We start from the raw sequence: 16306 nt of genomic DNA, 5'->3' as shown, positions 1-16306 counted from the left end.
CCTACCTATCATCTATCTATCTATCTATCTATCTATCTATCTATCTATCTATCTATCATCTCTACCTACCTACCTACCTATCATCTATTATCTATCATATATCATCTGTCATCTATCATCATCTACCTACCTAACTACCTACCTACCTACTTACCTACCTACCTACCTATCCAATCTCTCTCTCTCTCTCATCATCATCATCATCATCATCATCATCATCATCATCATCATCATCTATCGTCTATCTATTATCATCTACCTTGATTCAAGGAAACAAAAAATCAAGTTGCCTCTGAAGGCATGTTCATTTGAACAAAATTGTTACTGGGTACCCTCGTCTTGTATATTTTCCTTGTTCTTTTATCAGAAATGGATCTTGCTTTGCATAATCTATTAAACCTAAATATGACATGTTAGAAGTGAATCAATTGCTCCCATATTAGCACAGTGAAAATATGGTAAAACTAGAAACTAATGTATGTGTTGTATTTAGCAGTTGTTGCCTGGAATAAGGCTACTTTTATATATAAAAATATTTCAAAACCTTGGTCTCTTTCTTTATTTTGTAAGGCCACATATACTTGAATATTACTTTAAGAAATCATTTTATGCCACCTTGCATCAATTTAGGGGAAAGAATAAACTATTTTAATTAGTAACTTTTTAAATGGAGTGCAAATTGTGTCCCATTATTGGAGGGTGCATAAGAAGGTTTTCTTGCTCATCCCTAGATATTATGCATGTTTTGATTTTTTTAAGTACAATTACATATTATATTAACATTTTTTTAAATTTTATTTTCAATAAAAATAATACTTCCCCCAAAATGATCACATATATACAACTCAAATATTTTGACTGAGCTAGGTAATACAGGAATGTGCAGATATTTGTGTACTAAGATCATTCAAGTATACATAAAGGGCTGTAATTTTTAATTTTTCTTCAAATGCCAATTGTTATTGGAATCCTGGAAAATATATATTTTTTTAATTGATTAGATGAATTTCATATTCACATAAATCTGTTAAGTTTATTATTTGCTTCATGGGAGAATATTTTTTTCTTCTTTGTCAATCATAATGGTCATGCCAAAAGTTTTAATTTTTTATTTAACTTTAGATAGTGACCTACAAGGTTGTTTTATATGATTATGAATTTTATAAACAATACAAAGGAGCCCAGATAAAGGGATTTCTGGGAGCTGAAATCCAGCTGGAATTCTTTTAGTTTAGCTTGGTGACTCGGTGTGGGGACTCAGTTTTCCCAGAAGGTATTCAGTGCTACTGTTTCTAATGCACACAAAGATGGGTAAGGAATCAGACTTTTTTTTTAAAGAGTAACTTATCATTTTGTGTTTTCTTAATTTTGATTTTTTTTTTTTCAAAATCTGCTCCTCTCTCTCTTCACCATTTTAATGGATTAGGCCACATTATACCTAGTGTTTCAGACCAAAACCTGGAACCATGTTTAACTGCACTCTGCTTATCCCTTCATCCAATCTTTGAGCAAATAGTATTGGTTCTCTATATTAAAAAAATCTTGAATGTGACTTCGTTTATCTACCCTAGTGTTTTCCCCAGTTCATGCCACTGTCCTTTCTTGCCTGGAGTATTCCAGTAACTTTCTGACAGCTTCCCCTTGCAAACAAATTTTGTTATAATTCTCGGCCTCACCTGTTTCATTCATCACAGAGGAGCTAGCATGACCTGATAAACAAGAGTCTTGATGAAGTCTTAAAAAACCAAAACATGCCAATACGTACCGGTGGTTTCACAAAGCATATACACTAAATTCCAAAGTCTTTTTTTTTGACTTAGAAGACCTTGTATTGTGTGTGTCTGTCTATATTTCTTTTTTTCATTGTCTATTCTTGTCTTCTTTGCCCACAGTACTCTACCTACACTGGTCTTCCTGCTACTTTTTGAACTTTTCTCATACTCACCTCAAGGCCTTGACAATGCTGATGCCCTCTCAGCCTTGGACTGTCTTCTCTGAGATATTTCAAACTTTTGCTCCCCTTGTTTTAGGTCTGGTTTCTGTTTATATGTCAGCTTTTCAGAGACACGGTGGAATACAGAATGCAATCTTCCCAATGTTTACAAGTTATAATTGTACCCCAAATCTCTCCCCCTGTAGCCTGCTTTATTTTTATTAAGCATTCATTACCACTTGACAGTATTGTTCATATTTGTTATTTATTTTCAATCTCCTTTATCAAAATGTCAGCTCCTCAAGGGCAGGGACTTGGTTTTATATACGATTGTTTGTGCAGAGCAAAGTAGACACCTATTAGGCTCAATATTTTTTTTTTCTTTGAATGAATGATTAAACAAAATTTGCTTTTCACATTCAATTGTTACAGAGTGTTTTTTTTTTTTTTAATCTGTTTTAGTTACTGATATATCTCAAGCATCTGGGGGGAAAAAAGTTTATCACATAGCAAGCACTCATACATTATTGTTGAATGAATATGATTATTTTACCATGTGGTTGTTTATTGGATTACCTTTTTAGACTTAAGATGTATGACAGTCTCAGGTACATAGTCCATAGGCCATACTGCACATTCCAGCATCCAGTAGGTTTTCATTTCTCTTACACTTGTGCTCCTCTAAGAACCTCCATTGCTAGACTATTTAAAAAGGCAACTGCTCAACATGCACTTCTGCCTCTGCTCTCTGTATGTCAGCCTAGTGTGCTTTACCTGTGCTGTGACATGGTGGAATACGGAATGCAAGCCACGATGCTCCTTGTTCAGTATTTTTCTAGGAAAGTAAATACATAATAACTGACCAAAAACATTACATAGTGGAGCTGGAAATATGAAAGAACAGAGTTGGTAGATAGTAAAACTTGGGCTTGTACAAAACTTGTCCCAAACTGGAAAACTCAGAGATTATAATGTAAGAAATAAACCATAGAATGTAATTTTGGCAAGCAGGAAGAAAGAGGTTCAGGTCATGATATAAAAGCAGTGTGCTACATTATTGAAGAAAATAAAATTAAAAGATCAATCAATCAATCTTTCTGGGTTGAGAGAAGTGTTTTAAAAGCAAATGAAAATACACATGGGTTACAGTGCAGGAGCAGATTTTATAGTTGTTGTGGGACTGGAATCAGCATTGGTAGGCAGCATGGTGTTAACGTAAAAGTTATTCTCCTGTTAAAGTGATAAATAAGACTTTACTCAAAACTATTATATTAGTGTGTTGCAAAGAGGAGAGAGATCAGGCTCAAGTCCAAATACAGCAAAGACAAGTAGAGATTTATAGCCAAGAAGCAGGGTAAGGGGATTAACTGATGAAAAATTATTAAGAGGAGACCTCAAGGGTAAGGAGATTCTTGCTAAAGTGGCCTAACAGGATTCTTGCTAAAGGCAGGCCAAGATCTTAAACAGCTTCACATTGGACGAACACCACAATTCCTTATGTGATTTTCACACATTTTTGGCTAGGAAAATAAATGTGACTTAGATCTGGAAAATAACAGTGTCTTAGAGACCTGAAAGTAGTGATGAGTCTACAGTTTGACCTGTGATCTAAGTCAGGAATCAGAGACAAAGACAGAAAAGGAGGAGACGAGAGAGGGAGGATGAGGGAAAGGAGAAGGAGGAGAGTCACGAAATTGGAAAGAATAAAATACTAATTTGAAATTATAATCATCATTGGCAGATGAAGAGATCTTGTCTTAAGTAAGAAAGAATGAGGCGAACATATGGACTGAAGCAGAGCAGAGACAAAAGAGGAAGATCAGGTAAACACATATGATGAGGTTGGAAAAACAGAAATTGCATGACCAGGTGGATTTTTATTTTAATTTCTGGACCCAGCAATGCCAGAAGTCACCTCTACCTCCAGACTTCCTGATTTAGTGTAAAACCACTAAATCTCCCATTTACCGACTTAGTGGGCATGGGGGTTATTTTTGTTTAAATTGATGCTTGATATTGATTAGTTAATATTATGTAATAAAAGGAAGAACAATTAATTGAGAGTAAAAACTTCTGAGAACTAGTCCTGGCTCTGACATTTATTCTATATGTGATCACTGGTAAGTCACTTATTCATTCAGAATGTGAGTTTTATTATCTCTTGTATGAAAGACACCTTACCTTTATAGCACACGGTAGTTGTTGTGGAGTCGAATGTGATAAATTTGGTTGAATATGTGATGATGGGCTCTGTCATACCAGACCCAAAGCCTGTATGCTTTCCCCTTTGCTGCAGAGTGTGTGTGGGTATTTACCTGGGTACAAGACAAGTATTAATGAGGCTGTCTAGTCTCACATCTATACCCCTTGTATATAAAAACATTCTTGGCTTGGAAAATCTGTCTTTCTGCTCTCTAGTTTTTAAAAGTACTATACTATGTAGACAATTTTCTTTATATTAACCTCGACTCATTGACTCACAAACTGTTTCTTTGTTTCTTTGGAAGTTTCCCAATTTTCAGTGTAGAAAGTTGCAGGAAAAGTTAGAATCATCAGTTCTAATGTTCTGTAAGTATTTGTGCTGACAATGCATTTATGTATTTGAGCCTTCTACGATCATGATGCATCCAGGGTATTTAGTTGTTGAGTGTGCTGTCTCACAGAGCAGAGGTTATATATTACTCAGGGCATGAAAAAAATGATGGATATAATTAATTACACAGCAGTTAGACTGCATATATTATAAATGAAATGGGTCGTATGATTTGGTTAGTTCAGTCACACAGCTGGTTAATTCATTGAATTAATCGGTTATATTTGAAGTTCTAATGGACTAGGATGCATAGGCAAATGGCCAAACTGATCGTCCAGTATAAACGATGTTTTAAAACTATTTTTTCTCAAATTCCAGACATTTACAAATATACCTGAAATTATAAAATGTTTTCTATTTGTGAAAAATTTGTGTATAACCTAACTGCTGCAAAATGCTGTAATATTTCAATTATTCTGCACTTTACAATGCACTGTTCCATGCATTTCGGAAAACCAATTTATATTATAGGATGGATTTTGGTAATTAAAACAAATTATTTTCTAACTTTTATAATGAAATCGGAACTTTAAAGTTTCACAGACCTTTGTTTTTTTTTGTATTTTTTTGTTTTTTTTTGTTTTTTTTTTTGTTTTTTTTTTCTTAATCTGAAATCAACTCAAGGATAATGCAGGTATTTTGGATAGAATGATGATAAATTCCAAAATGTTGTTGACACTGCTGTCTTCTCCTAATATCTGAGCAATTATAGCCCCAAAGATATTAAGAAAGTGAAGCCACAAGTCTTAGTCCAAATAAGTGCCCTAGGGATAATTTGCTGTCACCATCAACTTATCTTTGAACAGCCAAAATTTCCTTACTTTTGTGCTTCTCTAAAAATCACTTTGAAAATTATAACTTCCTCATTTTTTTTTTCTTTTAAGAAAGAAAAACAGCAAACACACACAACTCTGTAGATAAGTGTATTTTTAGGGTTTAAGAAGATATGTGCCAACATTTCTCCCAGAGGACTGTAGTAAGACATATGTGAGTTAAGTAAGCAACTTTCATAAAAATTATTGATAGTTTGTGATGTTGTATTAATTTAAAAATCTGCATTAAATTAAGGTTTTTTTTCCTCTGGGAAATGCCTTATTTTATTCCATATTTTTCTACATATTTAATTAACAGGTTCAAATTTAGCCTTTTTCTTCTATAATCTAATAGTCCATTTTAAATACCTTCTTTAAATATTCCTTCCCACAATACTGTAGCCAGAAGAGAAATGTGATATCTTAGACCTAGAGAAAGTAGTAGAGATTGTTCTAGTCATCTTTGATTTTTAATTGTAGTGCCACCTAAGTTCCAGAGACATCTCATGAAGTGATCTTCAGTAACTAATGGCTACAAAGCCATAACAACTCAAGACTTTCTCTCTCCCTGTCATGTATCCATTCTATTAAATAAAATAATTTTAAGCAATGTTATTTAAAAGATTTCTTCAGATATAACTCAGCTAAACATTCTTAGGGCAGAGGAAGGACAGGTTTGTACCTCAAAGCAATTTTAGTCTCTGAGCTACATGGGGAAATAACTGAATTGAATAAATAACTGAACAAATAATATAACTTTTTTTTCTTTCATAAACTTTCCTGTTGTTAGTAGGTCTCAGAAGATAAGGTTTAACGCCTTCTGTGTGTTTTGCAGACTCAATTTTGCAGCTAACTGATAATGAAAGCAAGGCTATTCCTTTGCTTACAAAGTAATAATTTTTCTACATAACTATTAGTCATTATAATGAATTTAGTAAATGTACTCCACTTTGGGGTGAGGTAGAGTGAGAAAGCATCTGTGAATTAGGCAAAAAGAAACTAAGTGTGGAATTATAGTCATTTTCATGTTCGAGGGACAGTTATGTTTACTTATGTATACATTTGAAGATATCTGTGGATTAGAATTGTATACATTTTCTGTTAAATCTAATTCAGAGTATGGATAACGTACTGTTTTCCTAACACTGACAGAATTAATTCTATCCAGAAATTTTCAACATTAAATTGAACATTTTTTTCCTGGTTTCTCTAACAATCAGAATTACACTAAATATTATGAATAGAATGGGATTTAGTCCAGAGAACTATTGGAAGAGTAAGCTCTTAGCTCTACCTGAGAACATTACGTATTGAATTGATTAACCAAGGAAGCTATGACCTCTGACACAATGAAAAAACTAGAAAATCCGGAGGCTACCATGAACCTCTGAGTTTGACATATCGTCTTTATGAATCAGGAAGTGGCTGCCACCCCAAAACTATGCTTAAATATCAGTGAAGCTGGAAACTGGACTTTCAAACAAAGCTACAAAACAAAATCACATCTTCACAACTTTCTTGCTATAAAAACAAAAACAAAAACGACAAACCAGCAAAACTCAAGAGATAGGTGGCTTCCTCCCAATTGTCACCTTCAATATACTCATATAAATGCATCTAATTGATAGAACCTATTTGCATCTAGTATGTGCAAGGGAATCTAGGGGGAAAAAATCTTTAGCTCTCTGCTTTTGGAGTACAAAAGAGCACCCTAGAAGGTTGTAGAAATATGCTGTTAATCGACCACATCTGGCACAGCTCATTGCAGAGTACACCAGTGGCCCTACAGACCTGAAGTCTGGTTCTGATTTGTTTGTCTAAATTACTGATATCCTGTTTAGCTTATATTCTTTCTTAACAGACCAGATCTACTCCTTATAGTCAACCAGCCACTGTCCTAATAGGGGTGGACACATATCAGAACTACCTATAACTCTAAGTTTTCCTGCATTCTCCTTTCAGACTTTGACAACTTGCCCAAGATCTCCCATGCCTTAGCCTGCTGCCTTTTTAGAGAATGAACTAAAATATTTGGCTTTCCCATTTCATCAAGTGTTTTGAATTAAAACTTAATATGTATAAACTATCATGTAAATATCTATTTTGAATTTTTAAGCAGAAATTTAAAATTATAGATTTCTGTATGTAACATTTTGTTTTTGTCCAAAACTTATTTAGGAATGTTACAACCTTGGTCTTAGAATTTTGTATTAGTTTGCTAGGAGTGCCATAACAAAATACCACAAGTTAGGTGGCCTGAGCAATTGAAATTAATTTTCTCAAAATTCTGGAGGCTGAAACTCCAAGATTAAAGTACCAGAGGGTTGAATTTTACTGGTGCCCTCTCCTTGTCTCCCAGGCAGCTGCCTCTCACAGTGTCCTCACGTAGTCTTTCTTTTGTCACACACATCCCTGGTATCTCTTCCTCTTCTTAGAAGGACACCAATCATATTGAATTAAAGCCTTACTCTTACGAGTTCATTTAACCTTAATTGCCTCTTTAAAGTCCCTATGTCCAAATATAGTCACATTGGAGGTTAGAGCTTCAACATGTGAATTGGGAGAGGTGGGGCACAATTCAGTCCATAAGAAATTTATACAAGATATTTGTAAATAAAGTAAAATACAAATAATTATGGATACAGTGTTTCAAGCTAAAAGACTTACATTCTGAAATAAAACTCATAAATGCATGATTTACTATAATAGAAGATGGATAGATACTGCAATATACAGCACAATCGTAATTTAAATTTCCAGAAAACTTCCCAGTTATTTTTACATTCACAGTCTTTCAAATAAAGTGTTCGCCTAATTGAAAATTTTTGATTTGAATTTAATAGAACATTTATAACAATTCAGATAAAAATAAGTGGAAATCCCATATTTTTATTTTTATCATTATAGCTTTGAGTCTAATCACAACCTAATTGAAAATGATTTCTGGTACAGTTAGAAGAATCTTAGATGCAATCTAACTTTTGTAACTACTGATCTATGAAAAATATTTGCTATTGAATTACTAACTAAATAACATTCTAAATTAAATATTTATTTGGATTTCTTTACCCACTCAAATTTTTAATTGTTTTCTTTAAATACATTTTTCCCTTCATCATCATTGTTTTTGGAGCCATGGATTAAGATTTAGTCATTTTAGAAATATGAATTTTTTTGTCCCAAATTTCCGGAGATGAAAATTAGTTGTAAAAATATTACAAAAAGAATTGGTTTAAAATGAAGCATTGGCCTGATATTGTGCCCTCTTGATAACAGTTCTGAATAAAAAGTGTTGTATTCAAAGTAATTTGAATATCCTTCTCCTTGTTACAGCCTTTGTTTAGGCAATTGAAATTGGAAAGTAACATACAGTGTGGTAATTTAGACTAGTAAAGTAATGTAAGAAAATATCCACATTATCGCCTCTTGTCTATAGTAGTAGAAATAGTTGCCACATAACAACTAAGGATGTGTTACTTGCTCCTTGTGACTAAATCTATCTGGCTTCTGACCTTTCTCCTCTTCTCCCCACCACACCCACATTACTTCCTTTTAATATATTCACTTAGCAAACTTTTTTTATGTTTTGTAAATGTAAACCTCATTTTCAGTTCATGTTTTTCTAGGTAAGCCTTAAAAAACTGTGCTCCTATGCATTTATGTTCAGTAAACTGGAAACTTGATATTCACAAAGGATATTCCAAGATCATATTTCCACCCCAAACACATATTTAAAATTTTAACATTATCATTTTTCAGAGAGAGCAACGATTTTAGACAATTTTCATGTCTAATGACTATATTATGAGAAAAGAAAAAAAAAAACTTCTTAAACCAATGATTCTGGAAATCAGCTAAAAGAATTCTCTAGTAAACTTACTTGTTCACGATACTTTCTTTGTAGTCTATATGACTGTAATTTGTACTTAAAAAATAAAATAAAAAATAAGGTTAGGTCAGATACTTTCAACTTTCGTCATAAATAGTTCAAAACAGCAGTTGAACAAAGATAAGCTAGGGCAAAGAGAAAAATACTTTCTATGATTAATTTGGAGACTTTAACAATATAAAGGGTCATATACTAACAATTATTATAAGACTCTGCTGCCAGGGGGTTGGCTAGAAAAGTTTTAAATAAGACTTTTCCTACAACACTTGATACTTGTGCATATCTTTGATATTTGTGCACAATCATGTCAGATTATGTTTTAAAATGGCTTGGCATTCTAAGATATATGTTAATGTGGCAAAATAATCGAGCCTAACATGATCTGGATAGTATTTTATAAAATAATTAGTTGAGGAGAATGAAGGAATTTTTAATCGAAGACTACTTCTACATGACTTTAAATCTTTGTTTCAAGAGAAATAAACAAAGGGTGATATGAATGGACACCTATAATTAAGACAAAAGTGAGAATGTCCTAACAGACAATTTCCCTGAAAACTTTTTTCAGTAAAAGAATATTTTTCTGACATATTTGCTAATTAATAACTGATCCCAAGAGGTAAAAGTCAGCTTTCCAAGCTTTGGTCATTGACAGTTTTTATGGCCCTGAATCTTATTCATTGACATTTGCCTATACTGTTCTATTAACCATTTTCTTGAAAACTGGTCTAAAAAAAATTGAAAGAAGAGGTAATGAGCCTCTCAAGACAAGCAGTATTCAAGCAAAGACCCAATTAGCAGGGTGATTTGACTAAAAGGCCTTGGAGACTTCTAATCTTGATATTCTTTTTTTATATTTCTGATGGAACATATTAATTCTGGTATTTACTTCTACACTTGACTTCTTTTTTTTATAAACCAGGCACATAATAATTTTAAACCTTCTGCACTTAATGCACACTTAGTTGTTCCCATTTATATTAAGATATATTGGTAACATTTTGGGGATATTCCAACATTATCAGTATTAAAATTTAAAGGATAGCAATGGTTCTGAAAGTCACATTGAAATAGGAATTGAAACAGTAAAAAAAAAAAAACTATATATTTGAAAAATTACAAGCAAAAAAATCAACAAAATTCTATGACACAACCTTAAATTCATTTGTACACCATTTTCTATTTTTCCCAGAAAAGTCACCACATTAAATAAAACACACCCTTCAGAAATACCAGAAGTTGATGACAAATTGGGTGAATAAGAAGCAACATTAATGATTATAAATCTAGAATGACAGATTAATAAAGACTAAAATTAAGTACATATATGAAAGTGATGAAAAAGAAGATGGAAATCAGAAAAACTTGATTTTTGAATAAATAAATATACTATTTTTGAATAAAAAATAAAAGCTTTTTATGACTAATATAAACTTAGAACAAATACCTAGAGCTTATAATTATAAATATGTCATAAAGTTAATAACATAAAGTAAAGAGTATTTCTCTTAAATACTACTCCTTGAATTCTCCCCAAAATTGAACTCTCAGTTTATATAAAAAAAAGAATGAAGACTATAATTCTTAGTCATAAAAAAAGAGAATCAAAATTTGTAAATATTATATAGACTAGCATACATAAATGCAAATAAGATACAAAATGTAAATAAGATATTGAAGTATGTCTTCTAAGTTGCAATGTATTTCAATATTTGTTTATTAAATTGTTTAGCAATGGGATCTGTGTGGTTTATATTCATGAAATACTTTACTTTCATGTTAATAAGTAAGATATATGATAGTTGGTAGGGAAAATAAATATTAAAACTCATTTTAATAGTGTAACCTTGCCCCACAACAATGACGTTTGCAAACAAAGTCTAGAGAGAGAAAAGTAAATGTGTAAAATAAACATTTGGAGAAAAATGATATATGTAGAAAATAGACAAAGTGACTCGTACAAATATTTGTAGTTATCAGAATAGAAAAAATTAAGTAATGAAAGAGAACATATCTTTTGAGATATAATTTAATACAAATTTTAAGAAGTAAGAGAAACATTAAACTTATCTTTTAGAGAATGCCACAATATATCAGTGAAAGTGTCCTTGATTCTAATTAGATTTTCTTTCTAATCTAGGAAAAGTTGTGGAGCATTGCTCATCTAGTTTGTTATTCATCTTACTCTTCCATCTGAGAGTCAGAGTGTGTCTGTGTACCCAAATATGGCTTTGAAGTGCCAACTGACAGTTTATATCTGCATGGTATAGTTGTTAAGGGGATTTAATTTACAGCCAGATCGGCTGGATTCAAATGCTAACTCTGTCAACTAATACCTGGGCAAGTATATCACCTCTCATTCCTTAGTTTCCTCATCTTGAAATTGTGGAAAATAATAATTTCTATGTTATCATTTTGCATGTACAGTATGCATTAGTTAAAAATAAAAATAAATATAAGTACAATATGTATGTACTTGTGAATATCAATAAATGAGATGTTATATCTGGAACATCTTTGAATATTAGTCTAGGGAAAGTTAAATTAAAAGTGCTCTTCCTATTAAGAATATTAAGTGAAACTATTTGGTATATACGCATATATATATATTCTATTTTCATTAACTAAATACTTTCTTGGAAACAAATGGAAGAGAGAATACTAGTTTTGATTTTGAATATCTAATTTATTCACTTATTACTAGCAGGATCTTTAAAAAGCAGCTTGGATTTTCTGGGTCTGTATTTTTATCCATAAAATTTCAAAAATAAAAATAAAATTGAATTACAACCTTCCCTTTAGCATATATCTTAAGAATGTCAAACATATATCAACTACTTTTGGCACATTATACAGAACTTAAAATTTTGTATTAAGTTTAGAAGTGTGTACTTCAAAGCATTTTAATCACAATTATAGAAATCTTTCCACTAACTATAAGTTAAATGATGACGAAATAAGTATGTTTAAAAAATTAAGACTAATTATTATTTTATTCTTACATTAAGTCAAATTAAGATAATTTGAGGTTATTATTTTGAATATGTACATAAAGAAAATTATCAATTAAATCTATTAACATCTTTTTGTTTGTTTGTTTGTTTGTTTTTTTACACCTACAGCACCTGGTCTTCCTAGGTGGTTTCCCATCCAAGTACTAACCAATCCCGACCTTGCTTAGCTTCCAAGATCAGACAGGATTGGGCTTGTTCAGAGTGGCATGGCCATTAATAAATCTTTTAAAAGGACCATGAAGTAGAAAATCATAAACTTAAAAAGTTTTCAATAGATCATTCATGTAATTTCTACTGCAACTTACTTTCATCTTAACCTTGTCTGTCACAAACTAACCTATATAAACCTTAAACTGAGCTGCTTACATTAAATTCACTAAATTCATCTTAAATTATGAGAAATTTGCAATTAATCTTAGATTTTATTAGCCATCATAGTTTATTTGTCAAAATGGCTTAGTGAGTTATTAATTTCCACTTATATCTATTTTTTCAATGAAAATAAACTATTTCAGTAAGTTATATGTTTAATAAAATAATTAAAAGCATGTCTTTATAGGTCTATGCAATTTACATAAGATTATAACAAATAAATTCAGTCATTATCATTCAGTATATCCCTGTAAAAAGTCCTCTTGAATGACACTATAGAAGTTACTGATACATAGAGAATATAAAGAATTTGGCTTCACAAATTTATTACCTACTGTTATGGGCTCAGTTGTGTCTCCACAAAATCTATATGTTAAAGTCTTAACCCATAGTAAGAATGTGACTTCATTTGGATATCTTGGATGGAAGGTCTTTATAGAGGTAATTCAGTATCAATGAGATCATAAGGATGGGCCTTAATCCAATATGACTAGTGTCCTTGCAAAAACAGGTGATTAGGACACAGACAGGTACAGAGAGAAGACCATGTGATGACACAGATAGAAGATAGCCATCTACCAGCCGAGAAGAGAGCCCTCAGAAGTAGCCAATTCTTGTACAACCTTGATTTCAGACATTCAGCCTCTAGAACTGTGAAAACATTTAAGCCATCCAGTCTGTAGAGCTTTTTATAGCAGCCATAATGTCTTAGTTCATTTGGGATGGTATAATAAAAATATTGTAGACTAAGTGACTTATAAACAATAGAAATTTATTTCTCAAAGTTCTAGAGGCTGGGAATGCCAAGATCAAGAAACCTGACATGGAGAAACAGGTGAGAGAGTACTCCAGGTGTTTTACAAAGTCACTAATCCCTTCATGGTGGCTCCACCCTCATGACGTAATCACCTGCCAAGGCCTCGCTTCCACATACCATTACATGGAGAGTACTAGAACTGATATACATGTAGATTCATTTAATCTTTTTTCCTCTTAAAATTTTTATTTAAATTTTATTTGACTGCTTAATAAAAAAGTGGCAAATTATATTGAGAGTCCGTCCTAACGTCAATGTGTGGAAGCAAAATGATTAGCAATAATAGCACATGTTGTGTTGGGGCCGTGACAGGTGTATTAAATTAAAATATGCAGATTATGACATGCTGAATCAGGCGGCACCAGCTACCCACATAGTGTTGGCAGGTACCTCCCTCAACATTCAAGTTTCTACTTTAGGGAAGTGAAAATCCAGGCTTATTTTGTTTGAAGGCATAGTTTCAATACAGTCGCACAAAAGAAGTACAGTCACAATATTTATTAGTAACAGATTCCAGAGCTGGGGATACAGTGATCCAACAGAAAGAGCAGCCCTCTGCCCCAGGTCACCAGTAAGCAGGAAATGGAGAGCAGGATAGCATATATCTCTTATAGGATGCTTGAGGTAGATGTCACTTTTTGAGGTCTCAGCTCTAAGTGGTTATTTTAAAAGATGACCAGGAAAAGCAAAGCAGAAATTTTTGGTAGGAAGGTAAGCTCAGGTCCTTATCTAAATGTCTAGACTCTGGAAGTAAGCAAGGTTGTCATACTCTAAAATGTCTGGGCAGCAACTTAGAATAGCTGTATTTTTCATCATTCATGAGGATGAATGGTAGTATACTGTTAGAAGGTTCTAATATATATGAAGAAGTATAACATTAAACATTTTTTAGCACTGTTTTACGCTTGAAATATTGTAAAATTCATCATTCATTTAATGCTTTTTGCATTCCTGGCTCTTTTTGTTGAAAGATTTTCCTACCTGAGATTCTTTTCACCTGATCCTGTGTTTTCAAACTGCTCCTCACTCATTTGTGAGGTTAATGGGGAGCCAGTAAAGGCTTTTTTTTTTTTTTTGACAAGGGATATATTTTAATAGCTGCACTTTGTAAATATTTATTTCGTTGTAATGCTTATAATGACTTTGAACAGTGATGTCCTTCAATTTCCATGTCCTCCCTGCTTTCACACGAAAAAAAAAAAAAGACAAAAGAAAACAAAAGTCCACTTCTACGATTCATCAGAAACCATATATATTATCTACCTTGATTGTAGATATTCGTGTTTTTTCTTATCATCATTCGGTAATATTTAAACTTATTGAGGTTAGCCATTTAGTTTTACCCATCTTTGGAGACTTAGCAAAAATAGGTCAAAATAGGTTTAAGAAATAGTTACAGGTCTCATTTTTGCTTCTCTTGGCAATACATATCAAAAAAAAAGGCCAAAAAACCTCCATTTTTATTAAAGCAGTCTTATCAGATCAAATAAAAGAAACAGCATTTAAACAAGAAAGGTATTTAGGTCTGAATTGCCTTAATTGGACATTTACATTGATCAAGGTGAATATCTAATGGCTCTATTTCATAGGTAGAGAGGATAAATGTAATGACTCGATCCCAAGAGAGGCTTTTGTTTAACACAATTAACAAGAAAGAGAACCACTTTCATTTTATTAAAAAGAACTTTTATCATTCATTTTAATCTACTTAATGATATGCAAGCCTAGTTAGTGGGTTGATATGTATATTCACGGCACACAGGAATATCAACACAGATTTTTTAAAGCAAGGAAAAGGAAAGCCTCCACATAAATAGTGAAGTATCTGCAACAGAGAGAATAATCCATATATTCATGAGGTGAGTAGGAGTTTTTCCTTACTTCTGTAGTAAAATTTCCAAGTAATTATTTCTTTTGACTAATGAATGCTATTTCCTATTTATGTAATAACTTCGATGCTTTACAAAGTGTTTTGTATTATTAGAAACATTTTTTGAGCTCTTTATGTGTACAAGAAGTCTATTTTATTCGTTGCATTTCTTTCTCCAAGTAGATTTGTCGATTATACCACGACACATTTAAAAAATAAATGGATAAAATAAAGTCTCTTTTACAAGACAATTTGGGTCAAGAATTTACTATATTCATTTATTAATTCATCATATTTACTCTTATCCACATCTTTAAATACTAAATATGTCTTATATGAATTACTTTTTCATCTTTCAGTGGTCATATCCTCCTGTGAAGCCTTTTTACAACCACATAGTTCTTCATAGCAATTTATTCATATATTTATTATAGAACTTATCACATTACATTATAGTTCACAATATAAAGGCAATTTATTCTTAATTATCACTTTTATTGATTGTTCCATACTACAAGCATTTATTGTATGAACTATGTGTTAGGTAGTCTGCTGGAAAGTTCTTGAGAAAAGAAAAAATGTTTGTTTCCCTTATAATTGTAAAGTTGTAATAATATTTTTGAATGAATGGCTATAGAGACGGATGAATGAATTAATAAATTTCCACTCCCTGGTAACTTTCTGCATGGGTATAGAGTGGTTTTCTTTTTTTTCTTTTTTTTTTTTAAGTTACTAACAAGAAGAAAATGATTTTTTTGTTGTTTTTACCAAAATATTGTATGTTCAAAGTTATAAAGGCATTATTGACAGGAAAGTCCAAAATTAAAACATAAAACCATAAATTTGTAACTAATTCTTTACTTTCCACAAAACTTAGTGGTAGGTGTTTTTGGAATTTTTTTTCAATTATGGATGTATTCATTATTTTATTACTAATAGTAATTTGTAATAGTCACTAGTAACTAATTAATTTTTCTTTATCCTTACTTTCCAATTTTACACATTT

General features: G+C 31.9%; 1 pseudogene; it reads right to left on the bottom strand.

Moving 5' to 3' along the window:
• Window positions 1–12340: 12340 nt before the first annotated feature.
• Window positions 12341–12459, bottom strand: LOC111744034 (annotated as a pseudogene).
• Window positions 12460–16306: the final 3847 nt, after the last annotated feature.

The sequence above is a fragment of the Pteropus vampyrus genome, unplaced genomic scaffold (genome assembly GCF_000151845.1).
Source record: "Pteropus vampyrus isolate Shadow unplaced genomic scaffold, Pvam_2.0 Scaffold5, whole genome shotgun sequence".
Lineage (NCBI taxonomy): Eukaryota > Metazoa > Chordata > Mammalia > Chiroptera > Pteropodidae > Pteropus > Pteropus vampyrus.
This window is presented reverse-complemented; position numbering and strand designations above follow the sequence as displayed.